The sequence below is a fragment of the Somniosus microcephalus genome, unplaced genomic scaffold (genome assembly GCF_052327205.1).
Source record: "Somniosus microcephalus isolate GS21.2 unplaced genomic scaffold, FLI_Smic_1.0 unresolved_chr9, whole genome shotgun sequence".
Taxonomy (NCBI): domain Eukaryota; kingdom Metazoa; phylum Chordata; class Chondrichthyes; order Squaliformes; family Somniosidae; genus Somniosus; species Somniosus microcephalus.
The window spans coordinates 9,398,203-9,411,443 of NW_028225187.1; the positions used below are offsets into that span (position 1 = coordinate 9,398,203).

The 13,241-nt window shown below is 45.8% G+C and overlaps 9 non-coding genes across 9 annotated transcripts; 6 read left to right on the forward strand and 3 right to left on the reverse strand.

The window, feature by feature from the left end:
- Positions 1-745: 745 nt before the first annotated feature.
- trnas-aga (transfer RNA serine (anticodon AGA)) lies at positions 746-827 on the forward strand. The gene has a single exon. It is a non-coding gene; the product is annotated as a tRNA-Ser (tRNA).
- A 1,907-nt stretch (positions 828-2,734) lies between these two features.
- Positions 2,735-2,816, forward strand: trnas-aga (transfer RNA serine (anticodon AGA)). Its single transcript has one exon. It is a non-coding gene; the product is annotated as a tRNA-Ser (tRNA).
- Positions 2,817-4,721: 1,905 nt separating this feature from the next.
- Positions 4,722-4,803, forward strand: trnas-aga (transfer RNA serine (anticodon AGA)). Its single transcript has one exon. It is a non-coding gene; the product is annotated as a tRNA-Ser (tRNA).
- A 3,689-nt stretch (positions 4,804-8,492) lies between these two features.
- Positions 8,493-8,566, reverse strand: trnan-guu (transfer RNA asparagine (anticodon GUU)). The gene has a single exon. It is a non-coding gene; the product is annotated as a tRNA-Asn (tRNA).
- Positions 8,567-8,694: 128 nt separating this feature from the next.
- Positions 8,695-8,776, forward strand: trnas-aga (transfer RNA serine (anticodon AGA)). Its single transcript has one exon. It is a non-coding gene; the product is annotated as a tRNA-Ser (tRNA).
- Positions 8,777-10,479: 1,703 nt separating this feature from the next.
- On the reverse strand, positions 10,480-10,553 carry trnan-guu (transfer RNA asparagine (anticodon GUU)). The gene has a single exon. It is a non-coding gene; the product is annotated as a tRNA-Asn (tRNA).
- Positions 10,554-10,681: 128 nt separating this feature from the next.
- Positions 10,682-10,764, forward strand: trnas-aga (transfer RNA serine (anticodon AGA)). Its single transcript has one exon. It is a non-coding gene; the product is annotated as a tRNA-Ser (tRNA).
- Positions 10,765-12,467: 1,703 nt separating this feature from the next.
- On the reverse strand, positions 12,468-12,541 carry trnan-guu (transfer RNA asparagine (anticodon GUU)). Its single transcript has one exon. It is a non-coding gene; the product is annotated as a tRNA-Asn (tRNA).
- Positions 12,542-12,669: 128 nt separating this feature from the next.
- trnas-aga (transfer RNA serine (anticodon AGA)) lies at positions 12,670-12,752 on the forward strand. Its single transcript has one exon. It is a non-coding gene; the product is annotated as a tRNA-Ser (tRNA).
- Positions 12,753-13,241: the final 489 nt, after the last annotated feature.

Below are 13,241 nucleotides of genomic sequence, written 5' to 3' on the forward strand. Positions count from 1 at the left end.
CAGGGGCTGCTCGCTTCTCGGCCGCGGCGCTAGCGACAGCAACAAGTCATCCGCTCACAGCTGAGTCCTCCAACGGACTGGAACTGCATGTGACAGAGCAGTACAATCCTCAGGCCCTGATTGGACACATTCAATGGGGGTGTTCTCGCGCCGCTCTATGTGATTGATTGGTTGCTGTCATGTGATCAGGGTGCAGAGCGATGCAAGGAAGCTGCAGTTCTATGGCAATTGTAATAGTTGCAAGCTTTCCATTCTAATCCATGTATGTGTAAACTTGAGGAAAGTGTAGAAAAGTGTTTTAAGAATGAATTATCCACTGTGGCCGTTTTCCTGCTGGATTTTAATGCAAGAATGCTGCACTTGGAGTATTGGTATAAGGGATGTAGAATGTCCATGCTGCCTGGCAGAAGACTGATCGATGAAGCGATTGTTCCCATTGGAAACAGGAAGGCAGCAGCAGTATGCTCACCACTGTTCATTTCACGGAATCAAAGACTCCATTTTTAAACAATAGATGAGTTTGCAAAAATTAAAAGTTACTCACGTCTTTGGGTGGGCTCGAACCACCAACTTTTCAGTTAACAGCCGAACGCACTGGCCCATTGCACCACAGAGACAGACACGAAAATGTTTGCAGTTGGAATTATTCCACATGAACCCATGTGATTATGTGCCAGAGTGTTCACAGCAGAGGCACCGATTTCGAAGCAAATGAGAAGCTGCGTGGGTCCAAACCACTGTCAGGGTAGTCGTGGCCGAGTGGTTAAGGCGATGGACTAGAAATCTATTGGGGTTTTCCCGCGCAGGTTCGAATCCTGCCGACTACGGCACCGTGGACGTCGTCCCAAATGATCGCTTTTTACTCAATTTGAACTGCTGCCTTTCGGTTCCTCTGCCGAGATTCAAAGCTGCAATCAAACAAAGTTTCAAGCAGAAAGTATAACAAGCACTTCACCCCATTGTGACATTACGAGAGACCTAAGCCAAAGGAGAATACTACGTTATTTAACGCTCTTGAAACCGTCAAAGCAATTTTAACCGTCGAAAATTTTTTTATTTTGCAACCCATTGAGGAAAATGCACGTCTTCCGCGCAGCCATCTTCCAGTTGATGCTGCTTCCTACTGCGATGCTTATTTAATGAACTAAGCCAGACGAGCCACTGTTCTCAACACCGCCGGCCTAAATCGGTACATTAGATCATAAGAAATAGGAGCAGGATTTGGCCATGCGGCCCTCGATCATTCTCGGCCATTCAATAAGATCATGGCTGATCCTCTACCTCAACTGAAAATTACCGATCTAGCCCCATATACCTTGATTTCCGTAATGTACATATCCATCTCAGTTAGGAATGTACTCAACGACTGAACCACCACAGCCCTCTGCGTTAGAAAACTCCAAAGATACACAACCCTTACAATGAAGCAATTTCTCCTCATCTCAATCTTAAATGGCCGGCCCCTTATTCTGAAACTTTGCCCCCTAGTTCGGGCTCCACAGCCAGGGTAAACAACCTCTCAGAATCCGCCCAGTCAAGCCATGAAAGAATTTATATGTTCTTCCTTCGTAGCGTCTGCTGAATTCATTTCACCACAGAAAACTATGTTTAGCTGGATGGACAACCAGCAGGAAAAACAATGCAGCCAAAGATTTATTCTCCAACCACATTCCGTGAGGCACGCGGCCATGCAAAGGGACAAAAGCAGCACACAAGTGAAAAGGCGATTTGAATCCCGTTCGTAGTGTCGAATTTCCTCAATTTGACCGAACGCCATATGAAGCAACAATTTGAATCAGATATTGCATTTAATTTCAGTCGCAAAATGTTAAGCGATCACACACTGCAAACCGTACGCAAAAAGAAAATCACAAGGCCCGTGCGAGGCAGTAAACCGCATTCAAATACAGCAACCAAATCAGTTAGCGTCAAAGATTTTGTCATTAGAAATTCATACCTCTAACATTTGGCTGAAAACAAGAGATTGCAGGGGCTGCTCGCTTCTCGGCCGCGGCGCTAGCGACAGCAACAAGTCATCCGCTCACAGCTGAGTCCTCCAACTTACTGGAACTGCATGTGACAGAGCAGTTCAATCCTCAGGCCCTGATTGGACACATTCAATGGGGGTGTTCTCGCGCCGCTCTATGTGATTGGTTGGTTGTTGTCATGTGATCAGGGTGCAGAGCGATGCAAGGAAGCTGCAGTTCTCTGGCAATTTTAATAGTTGCAAGCTTTCCATTCTAATCCTTGTATGTGTAAATCTGAGGAAAGTGTAGAAAAGGGTTTTCAGAATGGATTATCCACTGTGGCCGATTTTCCTGCTGGAATTTAATGCAAGAACGCTGCACTTGGAGTACTGGTATAAGGGATGTAGAATATCCATGCTGCCTGGCAGAAGGCTGATCGATGAAGCGATTGTTCCCATTGGAAACAGGAAGGCAGCAGCAGTATGCTCACCACTGTTCATTTCACGGAATCAAAGACTCCATTTTTAAACAATAGATGAGTTTGCAAAAATTAAAAGTTACTCAAGTCTTTGGGTGGGCTCGAACCACCAACCTTTCAATTAACAGCAAGAACGCGCTGGCCCATTGCGCCGCAGAGACAGACACGAAAATGTTTGCAATTGGAATTATTCCACAGGAACCCATGTGATTATGCGCCAGAGTGTTCACAGCAGAGGCACCGCTTTCGAAGCAAATGAGAAGCTGCGTGGGTCCAAACCACCGTCAGGGTAGTCGTGGCCGAGTGGTTAAGGCGATGGACTAGAAATCCATTGGGGTTTCCCCGCGCAGGTTCGAATCCTGCCGACTGCGGCACCGAGGACGTCGTCCCAAATGATCGGTTTTTACTTAATTTGAACTGCTGCCTTTCGGTTTCTCTGCCGAGATTCAAAGCTACAATCAAACAAAGTTTCAAGCAGAAAGTATAACAAGCACTTCACCCCATTATGACATTACGAGAGGCCTAAGCCAAAGGAGAATACTACGTTATTTAACGCTCTTGGAACCGTCAAAGCAATTTTAACCGTCGAAAATATTTTATTTTGCAACCCATTGAAGAAAATGCACGTCTTCCGCGGAGCCATCTTCCAGTTGATGCTGCTTCCTGCTGCGATGCTTATTTAATGAACTAAGGCAGACGAGCCACAGTTCTCAACACCGCCGGCCTAAATCGCTACATTAGATCATAAGAAATAGGAGCAGGATTTGGCCATGCGGCCCTCGATCATGCTCCGCCATTCAATAAGATCATGGCTGATCCTCTACCTCAACTGAAAGTTACCGACCTTGCCCCATATACCTTGATTTCCGTAATGTACATATCCATCTCAGTTAGGAATGTACTCAACGACTGAACCACCACAGCCCTCTGCATTAGAAAACTCCAAAGATACACAACCCTTACAATGAAGCAATTTCTCCTCATCTCAATCTTAAATGGCCGGCCCCTTATTCTGAAACTTTGACCCCTAGTTCGGGCTCCACAGCCAGGGTAAACAACCTCTCAGAATCCGCCCAGTCAAGCCATGAAAGAACTTATATGTTCTTCCTTCGTAGCGTCTGCTGAATTCATTTCACCACAGAAAAATATGTTTAGCTGGATGGACAACCAGCAGGAAAAACAATGCAGCCAAAGATTTATTCTCCAACCACATTCCCTGAGGCACGCGGCCATACAAAGGGACAAAAGCAGCACACAAGAGAAAAGACGATTTGAATCCCGTTCGTAGTGTCGAATTTCCTCAATTTGACCGAACGCCATATGAAGCAACAATTTGAATCAGATATTGCATTTAATTTCAGTCGCAAAATGTTAAGCGATCACACACTGCAAACCGCACGCAAAAAGAAAATCACAAGGCCCGTGCGAGGCACTAAACCGCATTCAAATACAGCAAACAAATCAGTTAGCGTCAAAGATTTTGTCATTAGAAATTCATACCTCTAGCATTTGGCTGAAAACAAGAGATTGCAGGGGCTGCTCGCTTCTCGGCCGCGGCGCTAGCGACAGCAACAAGTCATCCGGTCACAGCTGAGTCCTCCAACTTACTGGAACAGCATGTGACAGAGCAGTTCAATCCTCAGGCCCTGATTGGACACATTCAATGGGGGTGTTCTCGCGCCGCTCTATGTGATTGGTTGGTTGTTGTCATGTGATCAGGGTGCAGGGCGATGCAAGGAAGCTGCAGTTCTCTGGCAATTGTAATAGTTGCAAGCTTTCCATTCTAATCCAATTATGTGTAAACCTGAGGAAAGTGTAGAAAAGGGTTTTCAGAATGGATTATCCACTGTGGCCGATTTTCCTGCTGGATTTTAATGCAAGAACGCTGCACTTGGAGTATTGGTATAAGGGATGTAGAATATCCATGCTGCCTGGCAGAAGACTGATCGATGAAGCGATTGTTCCCATAGGAAACAGGAAGGCAGCAGCAGTATGCTCACCACTGTTCATTTCACGGAATCAAAGACTCCATTTTTAAACAATAGATGAGTTTGCAAAAATTTAAAGTTACTCACGTCTCTGGTTAGGCTCGAACCACCAACCTTTCAGTTAACAGCCGAACGCGCTGGCCCATTGCGCCACAGAGACAGACACGAAAATGTTTGCAATTGGAATTATTCCACATGAACCCATGTGATTATGTGCCAAAGTGTTCACAGCAGAGGCACCGATTTCGAAGCAAATGAGAAGCTGCGTGGGTCCAAACCACTGTCAGGGTAGTCGTGGCCGAGTGGTTAAGGCGATGGATTAGAAATCCATTGGGGTTTTCCCGCGCAGGTTCGAATCCTGCCGACTGCGGCACCGAGGACGTCGTCCCAAATGATCGGTTTTTACTTAATTTGAACTGCTGCCTTTCGGTTTCTCTGCCGAGATTCAAAGCTGCAATCAAACAAAGTTTCAAGCAGAAAGTATAACAAGCACTTCACCCCATTATGACATTACGAGAGGCCTAAGCCAAAGGAGAATACTACGTTATTTAACGCTCTTGGAATCGTCAAAGCAATTTTAACCGTCGAAAATATTTTATTTTGCAACCCATTGAAGAAAATGCACGTCTTCCGCGCAGCCATCTTCCAGTTGATGCTGCTTCCTGCTGCGATGCTTATTTAATGAACTAAGGCAGACGAGCCACAGTTCTCAACTCCGCCGGCCTAAATCGCTACATTAGATCATAAGAAATAGGAGCAGGATTTGGCCATGCGGCCCTCGATCATGCTCCGCCATTCAATAAGATCATGGCTGATCCTCTACCTCAACTGAAAGTTACCGACCTTGCCCCATATACCTTGATTTCCGTAATGTACATATCCATCTCAGTTAGGAATGTACTCAACGACTGAACCACCACAGCCCTCTGCGTTAGAAAACTCCAAAGATACACAACCCTTACATTGAAGCAATTTCTCCTCATCTCAATCTTAAATGGCCGGCCCCTTATTCTGAAACTTTGACCCCTAGTTCGGGCTCCACAGCCAGGGTAAACAACCTCTCAGAATCCGCCCAGTCAAGCCATGAAAGAATTTATATGTTCTTCCTTCGTAGCGTCTGCTGAATTCATTTCACCACAGAAAACTATGATTAGCTGGATGGATAACCAGCAGGAAAAACAATGCAGCCAAAGATTTATTCTCCAACCACATTCCCTGAGGCACGCGGCCATACAAAGGGACAAAAGCAGCACACAAGAGAAAAGGCGATTTGAATCCCGTTCGCAGTGTCGAATTTCCTCAATTTGACCGAACGCCATATGAAGCAACAATTTGAATCAGATATTGCATTTAATTTCAGTCGCAAAATGTTAAGCGATCACACACTGCAAACCGCACGCAAAAAGAAAATCACAAGGCCCGTGCGAGGCACTAAACCGCATTCAAATACAGCAACCAAATCAGTTAGCGTCAAAGATTTTGTCATTAGAAATTCATACCTCTAGCATTAGGCTGAAAACAAGAGATTGCAGGGGCTGCTCGCTTCTCGGCCGCGGCGCTAGCGACAGCAACAAGTCATCCGGTCACAGCTGAGTCCTCCAACTTACTGGAACTGCATCTGACAGAGCAGTTCAATCCTCAGGCCCTGATTGGACACATTCAATGGGGGTGTTCTCGCGCCGCTCTATGTGATTGGTTGGTTGTTGTCATGTGATCAGGGTGCAGGGCGATGCAAGGAAGCTGCAGTTCTCTGGCAATTGTAATAGATGCAAGCTTTCCATTCTAATCCATGTATGTGTAAACCTGAGGAAAGTGTAGAAAAGGGTTTTCAGAATGGATTATCCACTGTGGCCGATTTTCCTGCTGGATTTTAATGCAAGAACGCTGCACTTGGAGTATTGGTATAAGGGATGTCGAATATCCATGCTGCCTGGCAGAAGACTGATCGATGAAGCGATTGCTCCCATTGGAAACAGGAAGGCAGCAGCAGTATGCTCACCGCTGTTCATTTCACGGAATCAAAGACTCCATTTTTAAACAATAGATGAGTTTGCAAAAATTTAAAGTTACTCACGTCTCTGGGTGGACTCGAACCACCAACCTTTCAGTTAACAGCCGAACGCGCTGGCCCATTGCGCCACAGAGAAAACACGAAAATGTTTGCAATTGGAATTATTCCACATGAACCCATGTGATTATGTGCCAGAGTGTTCACAGCAGAGGCACCGATTTCGAAGCAAATGAGAAGCTGCGTGGGTCCAAACCACTGTCAGGGTAGTCGTGGCTGAGTAGTTAAGGCGATGGACTAGAAATCCATTGGGGTTTACCCGCGCAGGTTCGAATCCTGCCGACAGCGGCACCGAGGACGTCGTCCCAAATGATCGGTTTTTACTTAATTTGAACTGCTGCCTTTCGGTTTCTCTGCCGAGATTCAAAGCTGCAATCAAACAAAGTTTCAAGCAGAAAGTATAACAAGCACTTCACCCCATTATGACATTACGAGAGGCCTAAGTCAAAGGAGAATACTACGTTATTTAACGCTCTTGGAACCGTCAAAGCAATTTTAACCGTCGAAAATATTTTATTTTGCAACCCATTGAAGAAAATGCACGTCTTCCGCGCAGCCATCTTCCAGTTGATGCTGCTTCCTACTGCGATGCTTATTTAATGAACTAAGGCAGACGAGCCACAGTTCTCAACACCGCCGGCCTAAATCGCTACATTAGATCATAAGAAATAGGAGCAGGATTTGGCCATGCAGCCCTCGATCATGCTCCGCCATTCAATAAGATCATGGCTGATCCTTTACCTCAACTGAAAGTTACCGACCTTGCCCCATATACCTTGATTTCCGTAATGTACATATCCATCTCAGTTAGGAATGTACTTAACGACTGAACCACCACAGCCCTCTGCGTTAGAAAACTCCAAAGATACACAACCCTTACAATGAAGCAATTTCTCCTCATCTCAATCTTAAATGGCCGGCCCCTTATTCTGAAACTTTGACCCCTAGTTCGGGCTCCACAGCCAGGGTAAACAACCTCTCAGAATCCGCCCAGTCAAGCCATGAAAGAATTTATATGTTCTTCCTTCGTAGCGTCTGCTGAATTCATTTCATCACAGAAAACTATGTTTAGCTGGATGGACAACCAGCAGGAAAAACAATGCAGCCAAAGATTTATTCTCCAACCACATTCCCTGAGGCACGCGGCCATACAAAGGGACAAAAGCAGCACACAAGAGAAAAGGCGATTTGAATCCCGTTCGTAGTGTCGAATTTCCTCAATTTGACCGAACGCCATATGAAGCAACAATTTGAATCAGATATTGCATTTAATTTCAGTCGCAAAATGTTAAGCGATCACACACTGCAAACCGCATGGAAAAAGAAAATCACAAGGCCCGTGCGAGGCACTAAACCGCATTCAAATACAGCAACCAAATCAGTTAGCGTCAAAGATTTTGTCATTAGAAATTCATACCTCTAGCATTTGGCTGAAAACAAGAGATTGCAGGGGCTGCTCGCTTCTCGGCCGCGGCGCTAGCGACAGCAACAAGTCATCCGATCACAGCTGAGTCCTCCAACTTACTGGAACTGCATGTGACAGAGCAGTTCAATCCTCAGGCCCTGATTGGACACATTCAATGGGGGTGTTCTCGCGCCGCTCTATGTGATTGGTTGGTTGTTGTCATGTGATCAGGGTGCAGGGCGATGCAAGGAAGCTGCAGTTCTCTGGCAATTGTAATAGTTGCAAGCTTTCCATTCTAATCCAAGTATGTGTAAACCTGAGGAAAGTGTAGAAAAGGGTTTTCAGAATGGATTATCCACTGTGGCCGATTTTCCTGCTGGATTTTAATGCAAGAACGCTGCACTTGGAGTATTGGTATAAGGGATGTAGAATATCCATGCTGCCTGGCAGAAGACTGATCGATGAAGCGATTGTTCCCATTGGAAACAGGAAGGCAGCAGCAGTATGCTCACCACTGTTCATTTCACGGAATCAAAGACTCCATTTTTAAACAATAGATGAGTTTGCAAAAATTTAAAGTTACTCACGTCTCTGGGTGGGCTCGAACCACCAACCTTTCAGTTAACAGCCGAACGCGCTGGCCCATTGCGCCACAGAGACAGACACGAAAATGTTTGCAATTGAAATTATTCCACATGAACCCATGTGATTATGTGCCAGAGTGTTCACAGCAGAGGCACCGATTTCGAAGCAAATGAGAAGCTGCGTGGGGCCAAACCACTGTCAGGGTAGTCGTGGCCGAGTGGTTAAGGCGATGGACTAGAAATCCATCGGGGTTTACCCGCGCAGGTTCGAATCCTGCCGACTGCGGCATCGAGGACGTCGTCCCAAATGATCGGTTTTAACTTAATTTGAACTGCTGCCTTTCGGTTACTCTGCCGAGATTCAAAGCTACAATCAAACAAAGTTTCAAGCAGAAAGTATAACAAGCACTTCACCCCATTATGACATTACGAGAGGCCTAAGCCAAAGGAGAATACTACGTTATTTAACGCTCTTGGAACCGTCAAAGCAATTTTAACCGTCGAAAATATTTTATTTTGCAACCCATTGAAGAAAATGCACGTCTTCCGCGCAGCCATCTTCCAGTTGATGCTGCTTCCTACTGCGATGCTTATTTAATGAACTAAGGCAGACGAGCCACAGTTCTCAACACCGCCGGCCTAAATCGCTACATTAGATCATAAGAAATAGGAGCAGGATTTGGCCATGCGGCCCTCGATCATGCTCCGCCATTCAATAAGATCATGCCTGATCCTCTACCTCAACTGAAAGTTACCGACCTTGCCCCATATACCTTGATTTCCGTAATGTACATATCCATCTCAGTTAGGAATGTACTCAACGACTGAACCACCACAGCCCTCTGCGTTAGAAAACTCCAAAGATACACAACCCTTACAATGAAGCAATTTCTCCTCATCTCAATCTTAAATGGCCGGCCCCTTATTCTGAAACTTTGACCCCTAGTTCGGGCTCCACAGGCAGGGTAAACAACCTCTCAGTATCCGCCCAGTCAAGCCATGAAAGAATTTATATGTTCTTCCTTCGTAGCGTCTGCTGAATTCATTTCACCACAGAAAACTATGTTTAGCTGGATGGACAACCAGCAGGAAAAACAATGCAGCCAAAGATTTATTCTCCAACCACATTCCCTGAGGCACGCGGCCATACAAAGGGACAAAAGCAGCACACAAGAGAAAAGGCGATTTGAATCCCGTTCGTAGTGTCGAATTTCCTCAATTTGACCGCACGCCATATGAAGCAGCAATTTGAATCAGATATTGCATTTAATTTCAGTCGCAAAATGTTAAGCGATCACACACTGCAAACCGCACGCAAAAAGAAAATCACAAGGCCCGTGCGAGGCACTAAACCGCATTCAAATACAGCAACCAAATCAGTTAGCGTCAAAGATTTTGTCATTAGAAATTCATACCTCTAGCATTTGGCTGAAAACAAGAGATTGCAGGGGCTGCTCGCTTCTCGGCCGCGGCGCTAGCGACAGCAACAAGTCATCCGGTCACAGCTGAGTCCTCCAACTTACTGGAACTGCATGTGACAGAGCAGTTCAATCCTCAGGCCCTGATTGGACACATTGAATGGGGGTGTTCTCGCGCCGCTCTATGTGATTGGTTGGTTGTTGTCATGTGATCAGGGTGCAGGGCGATGCAAGGAAGCTGCAGTTCTCTGGCAATTGTAATAGTTGCAAGCTTTCCATTCTAATCCATGTATGTGTAAACCTGAGGAAAGTGTAGAAAAGGGTTTTCAGAATGGATTATCCACTGTGGCCGATTTTCCTGCTGGATTTTAATGCAAGAACGCTGCACTTGGAGTATTGGTATAAGGGATGTAGAATATCCATGCTGCCTGGCAGAAGACTGATCGATGAAGCGATTGTTCCCATTGGAAACAGGAAGGCAGCAGCAGTATGCTCACCACTGTTCATTTCACGGAATCAAAGACTCCATTTTTAAACAATAGATGAGTTTGCAAAGATTAAAAGTTACTCACGTCTCTGGGTGGGCTCGAACCACCAACCTTTCAGTTAACAGCCGAACGCGCTGGCCCATTGCGCCACAGAGACAGACACGAAATTGTTTGCAATTGGAATTATTCCACATGAACCCATGTGATTATGTGCCAGAGTGTTCACAGCAGAGGCACCGATTTCGAAGCAAATGAGAAGCAGCGTGGGTCCAAACCACTGTCCGGGTAGTCGTGGCCGAGTGGTTAAGGCGATGGACTAGAAATCCATTGGGTGTTTCCCCGCGGAGGTTCGAATCCTGCCGACTACGGCACCGAGGACGTCGTCCCAAATGATCGCTTCTTACTTAATTTGAACTGCTGCCTTTCGGTTCCTCTGCCGAGATTCAAAGCTACAATCAAACAAAGTTTCAAGCAGAAAGTATAAAAAGCACTTCACCCCATTATGACATTACGAGAGGCCTAAGCCAAAGGAGAATACTACGTTATTTAACGCTCTTGGAACCGTCAAAGCAATTTTAACCGTCGAAAATATTTTATTTTGCGACCCATTGAAGAAAATGCACGTCTTCCGCGCAGCCATCTTCCAGTTGATGCTGCTTCCTACTGCGATGCTTATTTAATGAACTAAGGCAGACGAGCCACAGTTCTCAACACCGCCGGCCTAAATCGCTACATTAGATCATAAGAAATAGGAGCAGGATTTGGCCATGCGGCCCTCGATCATGCTCCGCCATTCAATAAGATCATGCCTGATCCTCTACCTCAACTGAAAGTTACCGACCTTGCCCCATATACCTTGATTTCCGTAATGTACATATCCATCTCAGTTAGGAATGTACTCAACGACTGAACCACCACAGCCCTCTGCGTTAGAAAACTCCAAAGATACACAACCCTTACAATGAAGCAATTTCTCCTCATCTCAATCTTAAATGGCCGGCCCCTTATTCTGAAACTTTGACCCCTAGTTCGGGCTCCACAGGCAGGGTAAACAACCTCTCAGAATCCGCCCAGTCAAGCCATGAAAGAATTTATATGTTCTTCCTTCGTAGCGTCTGCTGAATTCATTTCACCACAGAAAACTATGTTTAGCTGGATGGACAACCAGCAGGAAAAACAATGCAGCCAAAGATTTATTCTCCAACCACATTCCCTGAGGCACGCGGCCATACAAAGGGACAAAAGCAGCACACAAGAGAAAAGGCGATTTGAATCCCGTTCGTAGTGTCGAATTTCCTCAATTTGACCGAACGCCATATGAAGCAGCAATTTGAATCAGATATTGCATTTAATTTCAGTCGCAAAATGTTAAGCGATCACACACTGCAAACCGCACGCAAAAAGAAAATCACAAGGCCCGTGCGAGGCACTAAACCGCATTCAAATACAGCAACCAAATCAGTTAGCGTCAAAGATTTTGTCATTAGAAATTCATACCTCTAGCATTTGGCTGAAAACAAGAGATTGCAGGGGCTGCTCGCTTCTCGGCCGCGGCGCTAGCGACAGCAACAAGTCATCCGGTCACAGCTGAGTCCTCCAACTTACTGGAACTGCATGTGACAGAGCAGTTCAATCCTCAGGCCCTGATTGGACACATTCAATGGGGGTGTTCTCGCGCCGCTCTATGTGATTGGTTGGTTGTTGTCATGTGATCAGGGTGCAGGGCGATGCAAGGAAGCTGCAGTTCTCTGGCAATTGTAATAGTTGCAAGCTTTCCATTCTAATCCATGTATGTGTAAACCTGAGGAAAGTGTAGAAAAGGGTTTTCAGAATGGATTATCCACTGTGGCCGATTTTCCTGCTGGATTTTAATGCAAGAACGCTGCACTTGCAGTATTGGTATAAGGGATGTAGAATATCCATGCTGCCTGGCAGAAGACTGATCGATGAAGCGATTGTTCCCATTGGAAACAGGAAGGCAGCAGCAGTATGCTCACCACTGTTCATTTCACGGAATCAAAGACTCCATTTTTAAACAATAGATGAGTTTGCAAAGATTAAAAGTTACTCACGTCTCTGGGTGGGCTCGAACCACCAACCTTTCAGTTAACAGCCGAATGCGCTGGCCCATTGCGCCACAGAGACAGACACGAAAATGTTTGCAATTGGAATTATTCCACATGAACCCTTGTGATTATGTGCCAGAGTGTTCACAGCAGAGGCACCGATTTCGAAGCAAATGAGAAGCAGCGTGGGTCCAAACCACTGTCCGGGTAGTCGTGGCCGAGTGGTTAAGGCGATGGACTAGAAATCCATTGGGTGTTTCCCCGCGGAGGTTCGAATCCTGCCGACTACGGCACCGAGGACGTCGTCCCAAATGATCGCTTCTTACTTAATTTGAACTGATGCCTTTCGGTTCCTCTGCCGAGATTCAAAGCTACAATCAAACAAAGTTTCAAGCAGAAAGTAATAAAAAGCACTTCATGACATTACGAGAGGCCTAAGCCAAAGGAGAATACTACGTTATTTAACGCTCTTGGAACCGTCAAAGCAATTTTAACCGTCGAAAATATTTTATTTTGCAACCCATTGAAGAAAATGCACGTCTTCCGCGCAGCCATCTTCCAGTTGATGCTGCTTCCTACTGCGATGCTTATTTAATGAACTAAGGCAGACGAGCCACAGTTCTCAACACCGCCGGCCTAAATCGCTACATTAGATCATAAGAAATAGGAGCAGGATTTGGCCATGCGGCCCTCGATCATGCTCCGCCATTCAATAAGATCATGCCTGATCCTCTACCTCAACTGAAAGTTACCGACCTTGCCCCATATACCTTGATTTC